Source organism: Salmo trutta, chromosome 16, assembly GCF_901001165.1.
Source record: "Salmo trutta chromosome 16, fSalTru1.1, whole genome shotgun sequence".
Lineage (NCBI taxonomy): Eukaryota > Metazoa > Chordata > Actinopteri > Salmoniformes > Salmonidae > Salmo > Salmo trutta.
In genome coordinates this window covers 34,902,501-34,918,729 of record NC_042972.1, presented here as the reverse complement: position 1 = coordinate 34,918,729, position 16,229 = coordinate 34,902,501, and the positions used below count along the sequence as shown (strand labels likewise).

Sequence of the window (16,229 nt, the reverse complement as noted above, 5' to 3'; positions counted from 1 at the left end):
GTCAAGTGTGTTACAAAAGGTGTAGTCGAACACCAAACTCAGACAGATTTGGAAATCAGTGATGATCTTAATGGGGAGAGATTTGAAAACCCCATGCCGAAAGCCAAGATGGCAGATCAAAACTCAGAAGAGACACAAGATGTGCAAATTGAGACTTCAGATGGTCAGAGTCCACGCTATCCAGACAGAGCGAGGATGAAACCCCAGTACTTAAAAGACTATGAGTGTAAAGTGAAATGTGATGACCAGATACCACCTAGTGTTGACTACTGCTACAGAGTAATGTGCAATGCACCACAAACCTTCAAAGAAGCAATGATTTCACCAAAATCAGAGATTTGGGCTACTGCTATGAAGGAGGAGATGGATTCCCTTAGGGAAAATGATACATTCACATTAACCACACTGCCAGAGGGTAAAAATGCAGTGGGGGGCAGGTGGGTCTATGCGGTCAAAAACAATTCAGATGAGACTGAGACATACAAGGCAAGATATGTTGCAAAGGGGTATAGTCAAGTGGCAGGAATAGACTATAAGGAGACTTTTTCTCCAACTGCAAATATGACATCAGTACGCTGTTTGATGCAGCTAGCAGCTCAGTATGACTTAGAGTTACATCAGATGGATGTCAAAACAGCATATCTACATGCTCCTATTGACTGTGAAGTGTACATGGAGCAACCAGAGGGTTTTGAAGTCAGGTCAGATACAGGTGAGCAACTAGTCTGCAAACTGAACAAGTCACTGTACGGCCTGAAACAGTCAGGAAGGAACTGGAACAAAATGTTGCATGATCACCTTAGTGAAAATGGTTTTACACAGAACCCAGCTGATCACTGTGTTTATAACAAACAAACTGCAACAGAAAGGATCATTTTGATAATTTGGGTCGATGATCTAATTATCGCTGCTAGTGATAGTGACTCACTCACAAGTGTAAAAGAAATGTTACGTGAAAAATTTAAGATGAAAGATCTTGGGAGGCTTGGACATTTCCTAGGCATTGATTTTACACAAAGTGAAGGGAAAATAACGATGAACCAAACAAGGTACATAACCAAGATACTGGAAAGGTTTGGTATGTCAGACTGTAAAACAAGGTCAACACCATGTGAACAAAAACCAAACTTTGATGGTGATGGTGAACTTATTGATTCAAAAAGGTATCGTGAAGTGATAGGCAGCTTGATATATGTAATGACATGTACAAGACCGGATATCAGTTGGATTGTCAGCAAGCTGTCACAATACCTATCAGAACCAAAAGAGCAACACTGGATAGCAGCTAAACATGTGTTGAGGTACTTAAAGGGAACAATGAATCAGGAGTTGTGTTACAAAAAGGGGGTGGAAAAACTCAACCTCATAGCATATAGTGATGCTGATTGGGCAGCAGATCAAAGTGACAGACGAAGCATAACAGGGTATTGTTTTAGTTTAACTAAATGTGGACCTGTCATTTCATGGAGGTCTAAGAAGCAGCCAACAGTAGCTTTATCTACATGTGAAGCAGAGTACATGGCACTGGCTGCTACTACACAAGAAAGTTTGTACCTTGTACAGTTATTGGGCGAGATGGATAGTGAGTGTCAATATACACCAGTAACAATCTTTGAAGATAACCAAGGTGCAATTGCTCTGTCAAAGAACCCAGTATGTCGTCAGAGATGTAAACATGTCGACATCAGATATCATTTCATTCGATCTGCACTCAGTGATGGTAAAATAAGTATTGAATATTGTCCAACGGCAGACATGGCTGCAGATGTTTTGACTAAACCTGTAACGAAGTTCAAAAATGAAAAATTCTTGGGTTACATGTTTGGAATATAAACTGACATTTGTGAGATGAATAACTGTAAGCTAAATGTGTTGATAAAGTTAGGTTGAATACGACTTGTACAGTATAAGAGCAAGTGGGGGTGTTGGCATGTGGACTAATATGTTGTTGAGTTGTGTTCTTACACTGGTACAGTCATGCCATATATGAGAGATGTATGACTGCGCATGTGCGAAAATAAATAAAGTGCATTTTCCCCCGTTCTGGTTAAGACACCAATGATGAACATGTGTGTTTATTCCTCCGTTAAGTAAACCGGTATTCCTGTCCTGAAGATGTCAGCACCAACAGAATTAAGTCGTTTAGATCTATCATAATGTCCTCTGTAGGCACATTGTATGGCCTGGAATACCATACACCACAGCAGCCTACATCATGAAGCTCAAAGCTTTTCTCATAACTTCACTTTTGTTCATCTATACTTCATTTTTTAAATTATTTTATTTTTTATTTTTTATTTAACCAGTTAGGCCAGTTGAGAACAACTTGTCATTTACAACTGCGACCTGGCCAAGATAAAGCAAAGCAGTTCGACACATATAACACAGAGTTACATATGGAATAAACAAATGTACAGTCAATAACACAATACAAAATGCTATATACAGTGTGTGCAAATGAAGTAAGATTAGGGAGGTAAGGCAATAAATAGGCCATAGTGGCAAAATAATTACAATTTAGCAATTAAACACTGATATGCAGAAGATGAATGTGATATGCAGAAGATGAATGCAGAAGATGAATGTGCAAGTAGAGATATTGGGGTGCAAAGGAGAAGAAAAATAATAATAACAACATGGGAATGAGGTAGTTGGATGGGCTATTTACAGATGGGATATGTACCAGTGAATGATCTGTAAGCTGCTCTGACAGCTGATGCTTAGTTAGTGAGGGAGATATGAGTCTCCAGCTTCAGTGATTTTTGCAATTCGTTCCAATCATTGGTAGCAGAGAACTGGAAGGAAAGGCGGCCAAAGGAGAAGTTGGCTTTGGGGGTGACCAGTGAAATATACCTGCTGGAGCGCGTGCTACGGATGGGTGCTGCTATGGTGACCAGTGAGCTGAGATAAGGCGGGGCTTTACCTAGCAAACACTTATAGATGACCTGGAGCCAGTGGGTTTGGCAACGAATATGAAGTGAGGGCCAGCCAACGAGAGCATACAGGTCGCAGTGGTGGGTAGTATATGGGGCTTTGGTGATGAAAGGGATGGCACTGTGATAGGCTGCATCCAATTTGCTGAGTAGAGTGTTAGAGGCTATTTTGTAAATGACATCGCCGAAGTCAAGGATCGGTAGGATAGTCAGTTTTACAAGGGTATGTTTGGCAGCATGAATGAAGGATGCTTTTTTGCTAAATAGGAAGCTGATTCTAGATTTAATTTTGGAGATGCTTAATGTGAGTCTGGAAGGAGAGTTTACAGTCTAACCAGACACCTAGGTATTTGTAGTTGTCCACATATTCTAAGTCAAAACCATCCAGAGTAGTGATGCTAGACGGGCGGGCAGGTGCGGGCAGCGATCGGTTGAAGAGCATGCATTTAGTTTTACTTGCATTTAAGAGCAGTTGGAGGCCACGGAAGGAGAGTTGTATGGCATTGAAACTCGTCTGGAGGTTAGTTAACACAGTGTCCAAAGAAGGGCCAGAAGTATACAGAATGGTGTTGTCTGCGTAGAAGTGGATCAGAGAATCACCAGCAGCAAGAGCGACATCATTGATGTATACAGAGAAAAGAGTTGGCCCGAGAATTTAACTCTGTGGCACCCCAATAGAGACTGCCAGAGGTCCGGACAACAGGCCCTCCGATTTGACACTGAACTCTGTCTGAGAAGTAGTTGGTGAACCAGGCGAGGCAGTCATTTGAGAAACCAAGGCTGTTGAGTCTGCCGATAAGAATGCAGTGATTGACAGAGTCGAAAGCCTTGGCCAGGTCGATGAATACGGCTGCGCAGTATTGTCTTTTTTCGATGGCGGTTATGATATCGTTTAGGACCTTGAGCGTGGCTGAGGTGCACCCATGACCAGCTCGGAAACCAGATTGCATAGTGGAGAAGATGCGGTGGGATTCGAAATGGTCGGTGATCTGTTTGTTAACTTGGCTTTCGAAGACCTTGGAAAGGCAGGGCAGGATGGATTTAGGCCTGTAACAGTTTGGGTCTAGAGTGTCTCCCGCTTTGAAGAGGGGGATGATCATGGCAGCTTTCCAATCTTTGGGGATATCAGACGATACGAAAGAGAGGTTGAACAGGCTAGTAATAGGGGTTGCAACAATTGCGGTGGATAATTTTAGAAGGAGAGGGTCCAGATTGTCTAGCCCAGCTGATTTGTATGGGTCCAGATTTTGCAGCTCTTTCAGAACACCAGCTATCTGGATTTGGGTGATGGAGAAATGGGGGAGGCTTGGGCAAGTTGCTGTGGGGGGTGCAGAGCTGTTGATCGGGGTAGGGGTAGCCAGGTGGAAAGCATGGCCAGCCGTAGAAAAATGTTTTTTGAAATTCTCAATTATTGTAGATTTTTTGGTGGTGACAGTGTTTCCTAGCCTCATTGCACTGGGCAGCTGGGAGGAGGTGCTCTTATTCCTCATGGACTTTACAGTGTCCCAGAACTTTTTGGAGTTTGTGCTACAGGATGCAACTTTCTGTTTGAAAAAGTTATCCTTTGCTTTCCTAACTGCCTGTGTATATTGGTTCCTAACTTCCCTGAAAAAGTTTCATATCGCGGGGGCTATTCGATGCTAATGCAGTACGCCACAGGATGTTTTTGTGCTGGTCAAGGGCAGTCAGGTCTGGAGTGAACCAAGTAATTACAACATGCTGAGTCTCACTCTCAATTTAATTCAATTTCAATTCAATTGACTTTATTGACAAGTTCATTATTACTTACATTGTCAAAGTATGGATATATAAAATAAAAATCTATATCTATATAAATAAATGGTGGGACCAACAACTCTCTCTCTCTCTCTCTCTCTCTCTCTCTCTCTCTCTCTTCCTCTAGTTCTGTATGATGGAACAGTGTGTCCTAGATCCTCAGGTAAACCAGAGGACTCATTCTGTCTGCTTAGCTGTCTGGAGGGCCACATGGAACCTAACCTGCAAATGGTACTATTCTTCCCTCTATTTTTATTCCGGCCTCATCTTTCTCTCTTTCTCTCTCAATTTTTCAATTTAAGGGGCTTTATTGGCATGGGAAACATATGTTTACATTGCCAAAGCAAGTGAAATAGATAATAAACAAAAGTTAAATAAACAATAAAGAAATGTACAGTAAACATTACACTCACAACAGTAAATAAATAATAAAGACATTTCAAATGTCATATTTAAGCAATAAGGTCTGAGGAGGTGTGGTATATGGCCAATATACAATGGCTAAGGGCTGTTCTTCCGCACGATGCAATGCAGAGTGCCTGGATACAGGCCTTAGCTGTGGTATATTGGTCATATACCACAAACCCCCGAGGTGCCTTATTGCTATCAGAAACTGGTTACCAATGTAATTAGAGCAGTTAAAATACATGTTTTGTTGTACCTGTGGTATACGGTCTGATATACCATGTCTGTCAGCCAATCAGCATTCAGGGCTCAAACCACCCAGTTTATAATATGTCTATATACAGTGTTGTAACGAAATACTGGTTGTATTTACAATGGTGTTTGTTCTTCACTGGTTGCCTTTTCTTGTGGCAACAGGTCACAAATCTTGCTGCTGTGATTGCACCCTAGTATTTCACCCAATAGATATGGAGTTTATCAAAATTGGATTTGTTTTCAAATTGTTTTGGGTCTGTGTAATCTGATGGAAATATGTGTCTATAATATGATCATAGATTTGTCAGGAGGTTAGGAAGTGCATCTCAGTTTCCACCTCATTTTGTGGGCAGTGTGCACATAGCCTGTCTTTTCTTGAGAGCCAGGTCTACCTACGGCGGCCTTTCTCAATAGCAAGGCTATGCTCACTGAGTCTGTACAAAGTCAGAGATTTCCTTAATTTTTGGTCAGTCACAGTGGCCAGGTTTTATGTTGTACACAGAGGAAATTTTTGCAGAATTCTGCATGCAGAGTCTCCTCAATATGGTGTTTGTCCCATTTAGTGAATTCTTGGATGGTGAGCGGACCCCAGACCTCACAACCATAAAGGGCAATGGGTTCTATAACTGATTCAAATATTTTTAGCCAGATTTTTTTACCCAGATCCTAATTGGTAGTGGAGTCTGCCACTACACAGTCAGTGTAGTCAGCTCAGCTATCCCCATTGAGACCGTGTCTGTGCCACGATCTAGGTTGAGCAAAACTAAACATGCCGGTGTTCGCTTTAGCAATCTCACTGGAATAAAGACCTCCATTCCTGTCTTTATGGAAATAGATTGTGATATCGCACATCTCAAAATAGGGCTACTTACTGTTACATCCCTTACTTCCAAGGCAGTCATAGTGTCACGTCTGCTCCCGCTCAAACGCCAGGCTGCCTTGCATCACGCACTCCTGTCATCAATTACGCACACCTGCCTTCCCTCGTCACGCGCATCAACGATATTGGACTCACCTGGACTCACTCACTCATCTGTTTATTTCCTCCCCTATATTTGTCAGTTCCCTGCTCTGTTCCCTGCTGATGCATTAATTGTTTTTTGTCTGTGTTACCTGTTTGCTGACACTGTTACTGTCTCGTTCCATGTCCGTTACATATTAAATGTTTTACTCCCCGTACCTGCTTCGTCTCTCCAGCGTCATTCCATGTGACAGAATGCATCAGCCAACACAGGAAGCATCAGGGAGAACTGGCGTTCCGGTTGGTATAGTGGCATCGGCTCTGGGTCGCCACCGATGGAACCAGGGGTGCCTAGCCACCTCGTCGGGCTTTCACGCCCTAGCTGGCTCGAGTGCATCTGTGCATCCGCTTGCCCCGGTTGGCTCGGATGGCGCCCACGTCGGGCCTCAGCCGGATTGTCAGTTCTTGTTCGCCCAGCCGGTCCAGGAGTTTTTTGTTTGTTTTTTGTTTTGTTGCTGACATCGGGGTGGATTCCACCACCGATGTAACCGGGGGTGCCTAAGCCAGCCCGTCGAGCTTCCACGCCCTGGCTGGCTTGAGAGGTTTCCTTGCCTCGGTTGGCTCGGCGGCTTCCCATCCTACGTCACTCTCCACCGGATCATCGGGCTCCCTCTCTGCTGCGGGATCGACAAGCGTCTTGCCTCAGCCGGATGTTAGGCTCCCATGCCTCAGCCGGCTCGCCAGGCTCTCACGCTCCTGACGGTTTGTTGGGCTCCCATGCCCCAATCGGCTTGCCCAGCACCCATGTCTCGGCTGGTTCGCCCAGGTGGGACGCAGGTGGCGCCCCAAGAGTGGGGGGTACTGTCACGTCTGCTCCCGCTCTTCCCTCCCCTGGCACTTGAGGGTGCCGGGCTGCCCTGCGTCATGCACTTCTGTCATCAATTACTCACACCTGCCTTCCCACGTCACACACATCAGAGATATTGTTACGGCTGTTCGAAGGAGCGGACGAAGATGTAGCGTTTTCGTAGTTCCACATATTTATTAACCGTGAAACTTAATGCAATACACTTAACTATTAGAAAACACAAAACAACAAACTGTGACATAGAGAGACAACATACTACTCAAGAAATAATAACCCACAAACAACATGCAGAAACACCACTACTAAATATGACCTCCAATCAGAGGCAACGAGGACCAGCTGCCTCCAATTGAAGGTCAACCCAATAAACCCCAACCTAGAAATAGACAAACTAGAACGACAACATAGAAATAGAAAACATAGAACAAACACAAAAACACCCCCTGTCACGCCCTGACCACTCTACCATAGAAAATAACAACTTATATTGGTCAGGACGTGACAGATATTGGACTCACCTGGACTCACTCACTCATCTGTTTATTTCCTCCCCTATATTTGTCAGTTCCCTGCTCTGTTCCCTGCTGATGCATTAATTGTATTTTGTTTTTGTTACCTGTTTGCTGACACTCTTCCTGTCTCGGTCCATATCTGTTGTTTATTAAATGTTTTACTCCACGTACCTGCTTTGTCTCTCCAGCGTCATTCCATGTGACACATAGTCAATGAACTAATCACTGATCATAATCTTGATGTGATTGGCCTGACTGAAACATGCCTCAAGCCTGATAAATTTGCTGTGTTAATTGAGGCCTCTCCTCCTGGATACACTAGTGACCATATCCCCGTGCATCCCGCAAAGGCGGAGGTGTTGCTAACAAATTTCAATTTACAAAGAAAAAGACTGCGTTTTCATCTTTTGGACATCTAGTCATGAAATCTATGCAGCCTACTCAATCACTTTTTATAGCTACTGTTTACAGGTCTCCTGGGTCATATACAGCGTTCCTCACTGAGTTCTCTGAATTGCTAATGTACCTTGTAGTCATGGCAGATAATATTCTAATCTTTGGTGACTTTAGTATTCACATGGAAAAGTCCACAGACCCACTCCAAAAGGCTTTCGGAGCCATCATTGACTCAGCGGGTTTTGTCCAACATGTCTCCAGACCTACTCATTGCCGCAGTCATACCCTGGATCTAGTTTTGTCCCATTGAATAAATATTGTGGATGTAAATGTTTTTCCTCATTATCCTGGACTATCAGACCACCATCTTATTATGTTTGCAATCACAACAAATAATCTGATCAGACCCCAACCAAGGATCATCAAAAGCCGTGATATAAATTCTCAGACAACCCAAAGATTCCTAGATGCCCTTCCAGATTCCATCCACCTACCCAAGGACATCGGAGTACAAAAACCGGTTAACCACCTAACTGAGGATCTAAATTTAACCTTGCGTAATACCCTAGATGCAGTCTCACCCTTAAAAACAAAAAACGTTTTTCACAAGAAATTTGCTCCCTGGTATACAGAAAATGCCCTAGCCCTGAAGGAAGCGTCCAGAAAATTGGAACGGAAATGGCGCTCCACCAAACTGGATGTCTTACGACTAGCTTGGAAAGATAGTACCGTGCAATATCGAAGAGCCCTCACTGCTGCTCAATGATCCTAATTCAGGATAATAAGAACAATCCAACATTTATTTTTGATACTGTTGCAAAGCTAACTTAAAAGCAGCATTCAACAAGAGAGGATGGCTTTCACTTCAGCAGTGATTAATTCATGAACTTCTTCGATGATGATCATTAGAAAGCAAAATACGGACTCCTCTTTGAACCTGCGTATCTCTCTAAAGCTCCGTTGTCCTGAGTCTGCACAGAACTGCCAGGACCTAGGATCAATGGAGACACTCAAGTTTTTTAATCCTGTATCTCTTGACACATTCATGAAAATAGTCATGGCCTCTAAACCCTCAAGCTGCATACTGGAGCCTATTCCAACTAAACTACTGAAAAAGCTACTTCCTGTGCTTGACCCTCCTATGTTGAACACAATAAATGGCTCCCTATCCACCGGATGTGTACCAAACTCACTAAAAGTGGCAGTAATAAAGCCTCTCTTGAAAAACCCAAACCTTAACCTGTTGGGGATAGGGGGCAGTATTTGCACGGCCGGATAAAAAACGTACCCGATTTAATCTGGTTATTACTACTGCCCAGAAACTAGAATATGCATATAATTATTGTATTTGGATAGAAAACACCCTAAAGTTTCTAAAACTGTTTGAATGGTGTCTGTGAGTATAACAGAACTCATATGGCAGGCAAAAACCTGAGAAGATTCCTTACAGGAAGTGCCGTCTCTGACCATTTATTGGGCTTCTACACTCTCTTTATTGAAAACTGAGGATCTCTGCTGTAACGTGACACTTCCTACGGCTCCCATAGGCTCTCAGAAGGCAGCAAACCGCTGAATGATGTCTTTGCAGGCCCTGGCTGAAAAACATTAGCGCATTTGGATGGTGGTCGATCAGAGGACAATGAGACTGAGGTGCGTGCACGAGGCGACACCATGTTTTTATTTTCTCTGTCTTTGAACGTAAACAGGGTTTCCCGGTCGGAATATTATCGCTTTTTTATGAGAAAAATAGCATAAAAATTGATTTTAAACAGCGGTTGACATGCTTCGAAGTACGGTAATGGAATATTTAGATTTTTTTTATCACGAAACACGTCGGGCGCGTCACCCTTCGGATAGTGTCTTGAATGCACGAACAAAACAGAGGATATTTGAACATAACTATGGATTATTTTGAACCAAACCAACATTTGTTATTGAAGTAGAAGTCCTGGGAGTGCATTCTGACGAAGAACAGCAAAGGTAATCCAATTTTTCTTATAGTAAATCTGACTTTGGTGAGGGCTAAACTTGGTGGGTGTCTAAATAGCTAGCCCGTGATGGCTGGGCTATCTACTCAGAATATTGCAAAATGTGCTTTCACCGAAAAGCTATTTTAAAATCGGACAGAGCGATTGCATAAAGGAGTTCTGTATCTATAATTCTTTAAATAATTGTTATGTTTTTTGTGAACGTTTAGTAAATTCCCCGGAAGTTTGCGGTGGATATGCTAGATCTGAACGTCACATGCTAATGTAAAAAGCTGCTTTTTGATATAAATATGAACTTGATTGAACAAAACATGCATGTATTGTATAACATAATGTCCTAGGATTGTCATCTGATGAAGATCATCAAAGGTTAGTGCTGCATTTAGCTGTGGTTTGGGTTTATGTGACATTACATGCTAGCTTGAAAAATGGGTGTCTGATTATTTCTGGCTGGGTACTCTGCTGACATAATCTAATGTTTTGCTTTCGTTGTAAAGCCTTTTTGAAATCGGACAGTGTGGTTAGATTAACGAGAGTCTTGTCTTTAAAATGGCTGTAAAATAGTCATATGTTTGAGAAATTGAAGTAATAGCATTTCTAAGGTATTTGAATAACGCGCCACGGGATTCCACTGGCTGTTGAGTAGGTGCGACGATTTCGTCCCACCTACCCTAGAGAGGTCCCGGGAAAATGTAAAAAACTATCAGCCTATATCAAATCTCCCATTCATCTAAAAATGTTTAGAAAAATCTGTTGCGCAGCAAAACACTGCCTTCCTGAAGACAAATAATGTATACGAAATGCTTCAGTCTGGTTTTAGACCCCATCATAGCACTGAGACTGTACTCGTGAAAGTGGTAAATTACCTTTTAATGGCTTCAGACCAAGGCTCTGCATCTGTCCTTCTGCTCCTAGACCTGAGTGCTGCTTTTGACACCATCGACCACCACATTCTTTTGGAGAGATTAGAAAACTCAAATTGGTCTACACGGACAAGTTCTTGCCTGGTTTAGATCTTATCTGTCGGAAAGATATCAGTTCGTCTCTGTGGATGATTTGTCCTCTGACAAATCAATTGTAAGTTTCGGCGTTCCTCAATGTTCGGTTTTAGGACCACTAATGTTTTCACTATATATTCTACCTCTTGGTTATGTCATTCGGAAACACAATGTCAACTTTCACTGCTATGTGGACGACACACAGCTGTACATTTCGACATAAGGAAGTGGATTGCTGCAAATGTTTTACTTTTAAACTCAGACAAAACAGAGATGCTATGTCTAGGTCCCAAGAAACAAAGAGATCTGCTGTTGGATCTGACAATGAATCTTGATGGTTGTACAGTCATCTCAAATAAAGCTGTTAAGGACTTCGGCGTTACTGATCTCGTGGACCCTGATCTCTCTTTTGAAGAACATATCAAGAACATTTCCAGGACAGCTTTTTTCCATCTTCGTAACATTGCAAAAATCTGAAACTTTTTGTCCAAAAATGATGCAGAAAAGCTAATCCATGCTTTTGTCATTTCTAGACTAGACTACTGCAATGCTCTACTCTCCGGCTACTCGGATAAAGCACAAAGTAAACTTCAGTTAGTGCTAAACACGGCTGCTAGAGATTTGACTAGAACCTAATTTTTGTTTATCACATTACTCCATTGCTAGCCTCCCTACACTGGCTTCCTGTTAAGGCTAGGGCTGATTTCATGGTTTTACTGCTAACCTACAAAGCATTACATGGGCTTGCTCCTACCTATCTCTCCGATTTGGTCTTGCTGTACGTACCTACACGTACGCTACGGTCACAAGACGCAGGCCTCCTAATTGTCCCTAGAATTTCTAAGCAAACAGGTGGAGGCAGGGCTTTCTCCTATAGAGCTCAATTTTTATGGAATGGTCTGCCTATCCATGTGAGAGACGTAGACTAGGCCTCGACCTTTAAGTCTTTACTGAAGACTAGTGGTGTGGGGGCTGTGCTTTGGCAAAGTGGGTGAGGTTATATCCTTCCTGGTTGACCCTGTCCGGTGGTATTATCTTACGGGGCCACAGTGTCCCCTGTCCCACCCCTGTCTCAGCCTCCAGTATCTATGCTACTATAGTCTATGTACCGGGGGGCTAGTGTCTGTCTGTTATGTATTTAAGTATGCTCCCTCTAATTCTCTCTCTCTCCCTCTCTCCCTCCCCTCCCGGAGGACCTGAGCCCAAGAATCATGCCTCAGGACTTCCTGGTTAATGACTCCTGGCTGCTCCCATTCCACCTGGTTGTCCTGCTGCTCCAGTTTAATCTGTTATGCCTGCGCTTATGGAACCCTGACCTGTTTTCGACTCTCTCTCTACCGTACCTGCTGTCTCGACCTCTGAATGCTTGGCTATGAAAAGCCAACTGACATTTACTCCTGAGTTACTGACCTGTTGCACCCTCTACAACCACTGTGATTATTATTTGACCCTGCTGGTCATATATGAACGTTTGAACATTTTGAAGAACAATCTGGCCTTAATGGCCATGTACTCTTCTATTCTCCACCTGGCACAGCCAGAAGAGGACTGGCCACCCCTCAGAGTCTGGTTCCTCTAGGTTACTTCCTACATGCCTGCCTTTCTAGGGAGTTTTTCCTAGCCACCATGCTTCTACATCTGCATTGCTTGCTGTTTGGGGTTTTAGGCTGGGTTTCTGTATAGAACTTTGTGACATCTGCTGATGTAAAAAAGGCTTTATAAATACATTTGATTGATTGGTTGATCATTTTATGTTCCTTTTGATGGCATAGAAGGCTCTTCACACACACACACACACACACACACACACACACACACACACACACACACACACACACACACACACACACACACACACACACACACACACACACACACACACACACACACACACACACACTGTAGAGTAGAGAACCAGAGAACACATTACCCATGCACAGAACCGAGTGTGCCCCAGGCAGGGCTCTACATCTGGGGGCTTCTCACTAACTGTCTGCCCTGATCCACTTTGATCATCGAGCTGAACAGAGTGGAATCAGAAAGGCTTGGCTTCAATCGATGACAATCCCAAGCTTGTGATGAGATGCAGTGTAGTGAAGTCTGGGGTAGTACCAGGCTTTTGTATGGTAATTTGTTCTTTAAGGGGGGGAGTTGTTTTTCAAAGGAATCTTTTGAAGGTTCATGGAGATATGAAGGGGGTAGAGAGAAGAATTGTTTGGCCTAGGTTCATGGAGATATGAAGGGGGTAGAGAGAAGAATTGTTTGGCCTAGGTTCATGGAGATATGAAGGGGGTAGAGAGAAGAATTGTTTGGCCTAGGTTCATGGAGATATGAAGGGGGTAGAGAGAAGAATAGCTTGGTCTTTAATTCTGAGGAGCGCAACAAAGTTTGAGGATATTTCAATGAAAGTAAAGGACAGTAATGTTACGAGTAAAGTAGGAATCCCAGGTTTCAACAGGCGATAAGTTATTAATGTGTCATGAGGAAGTGTGGATATTATGGGCTGACTGAATGGGAGCTGATAATTATGAGTTTTTCTACCCCATTGGTGTCGGTAAGAAAGGCTTGAAGGTTCGATGGTGTACTTTGTAATAGGAAGCAGAGCAGAAATTCAGCACCATTGAAGCGAACAGTGACAGAACCAGAATTCTGAAGTTCAGCACCACATGAAAGTGGACAGCGACTCCGTCTAAGATATCGCTACTCCGCCACAGGGGAAATATCTAGAAATGAAGACATACATAAGTAGCAAAAGCTTGAAGGGGAAGGCTGGAATGATAGCATGTGCCAGCCTTTTCAACACAAGCTTTAGAGTTATGAATAATATAGAATACATCGGCCAGTGATTCTTACACTAATGAACATTGGAGATAAATGTCAAGGTACTGTAATTATAATGTAGCAGTGAAATCTCTGTTCTGCTTTAAAGTTTTTCATGTTGTTTCTCCCATGTGCAGGTTATGAATTTACATTCCGATGCAGCTACTACTATGGTGGATCAGAGCCAATTATTCAGACAAATGAGAGAAAGGTGAGGAGAACTCGGAGCAATCAATAATGGTCCTGGAGAGTCCTGCAGGTTTTAATTTCTTCCTGGAACGTGTTAACTGATCAGTTAATGTGTTCACACACCTGGTGAGACAGGTATTAAAACAGTCCTTGATTTAAAATGCCAGAATGAAAATGAGCAGACACTGTAGAGGGAGAGTTATGCAGCCCAGCTCAGTATATTCTACAGAATGGGTGAAATAGTATAATGAAGAGTTTTCTACACCAACAGCAATCAAGGATAATGTAACTAACCATTGAGAGGGAATTGAGGTCTAGACCACTTGCCAAGAGCTTTTTTACATTTATACACTTACACACTATAATGCTACACTATAATTAAGCAATACGGCGTGAGGTGGTGTGGTACAGTATATGGCCAATATACCACAGCTAAGGGCTGTTCTTAGGCACGACGCAACGCGGAGTAAACTAGTTATTAACGTAATTAGAACAGTAAAAGCAAATGTTTTGTCATACCCGTGGTATACGGTCTGATATACCACAGCTTTCAGCCAATCAGCATTCAGGGCTCGAACCACCCAGTTTAGAATGCCACACACTACACAACTGGTTGTTATGGTGATGATGAAAATCTGTCCATTATGGCAATGACGGAGCTGGTGAGTGTGAGGGAGATTATATGCTACCCTGTATCTGTTGGCTGCCACTCCAGTCCTCCACAGGCAGCGGTTTCTCAGTCCCAGGGGAGAGGGCATTCAGATGATGATGGCAGACAGACAGTGGCAGGTGGAAGCTCCCTGGACTGGTGACAGGAGACAGCTAGCTAGGAGAGAGATGGAGAGAAAGAATGGAGAAGTGACAGGTAGGGGAAAGACTAGGGCTGTGGTGCATCATGAAACTATTTGCAGGGTATCCACTAAGTATTAATTTACTTCAACTGAATTAAATTAACTTTATACACACATCTGCACACACATACGTAGCACACGTGCACATACACGCACATGTACACATACACAGATATGCAACCTTAATGGAATCTTCAAGGTCACCTTAAACAATTATGGGATGCTCATTACTTCTGCGTGCCCTTCTATAGTTCCCATAGCAACCCCACAGAGCTGACAGATGAGTGGAGCGAGAGTTGGCCTCCCAAAGCAACACACACATACACATACACACACACACACACACACACACACACACACACACACACACACACACACACACGTGTGTACTGATAATAATACACTGGGGACCTACACACACACTGTTTAAAATAACCCAAGCCTCGGGGCGAGGTGTTGCAGTGAGAGATTGCTGTACACAAATAGGCCATTTTGCTAAAACTGGGACACACGTAGTAGTCTCAGAATAAAATCCTTCAGTGTGTCTCTGTAGGGAGGATGTGAGTGGCTGCGCTCGTTATCTGAACAAACAGAACAGCGAGCTGAAGAATAGAGAGCACATAGTGTTCCACAGAAAAGGGATGAAAGCCAGAAGGAAAAACCAAACATTCCCAATGAGAAACAGAACATATAACAGTAACATAACAGAAGGGAATTATTCCGAGCGTTTTAACACAGTGTAGGCCTACCAAGCAAAAACAAAGAGGCTTTGTGCAGGGGTACGAGGTAGTTGAGATAATTCAGGTAATACAGTATGTATACTGAACAGAAATATAAACCCAACATGTTCAGTGTTGGTCCCATGTTTCATGAGGTGAAATAAAAGATCCCAGAAATTTTCCATATGCACAAAAAGCTCATTTCTCTCAAATGTTATGCACAAATGTGTTTATATCCCTTTTAGTAAGCATTTCTCACACACCTGACAGGTGTGGCATATCAAGAAGCTGATGAAACAGCATGAGGGGACAATTAAAGGCCTCTCTAAAATGTGCAGGTTTGTCACACAACACAATGCCACAGATGTCTCAAGTTTTGAGGGAGCGTGCAATTAGCATGCTGACTCCAGGAATGTCCACCGGAGCTGTTGCCAGATAACTGAATGTTCATTTCTCTACCATAAGCTTCCTCCAACAGTGTTTTAGAGAATTTGGCAGTACGTCCAACCGGCCTCACAACCGCAGACCACAAGTCCAGGACCTCCACATCAGGCTTCT

General features: G+C 43.1%; 1 protein-coding gene across 3 annotated transcripts in view; it reads right to left on the bottom strand.

The window, feature by feature from the left end:
- The window catches only part of LOC115150650 (kelch domain-containing protein 8A), a 77,379-nt gene that overhangs the window by 22,309 nt on the left and 38,841 nt on the right, over positions 1–16,229 (bottom strand). For all 3 annotated transcript variants that reach the window (XM_029694150.1, XM_029694141.1, XM_029694143.1), the window contains one exon: positions 14,791–14,927. The gene's annotated coding sequence lies outside the window, so the exon portion shown is untranslated. The remainder of the gene's footprint in view (positions 1–14,790; positions 14,928–16,229) is intronic.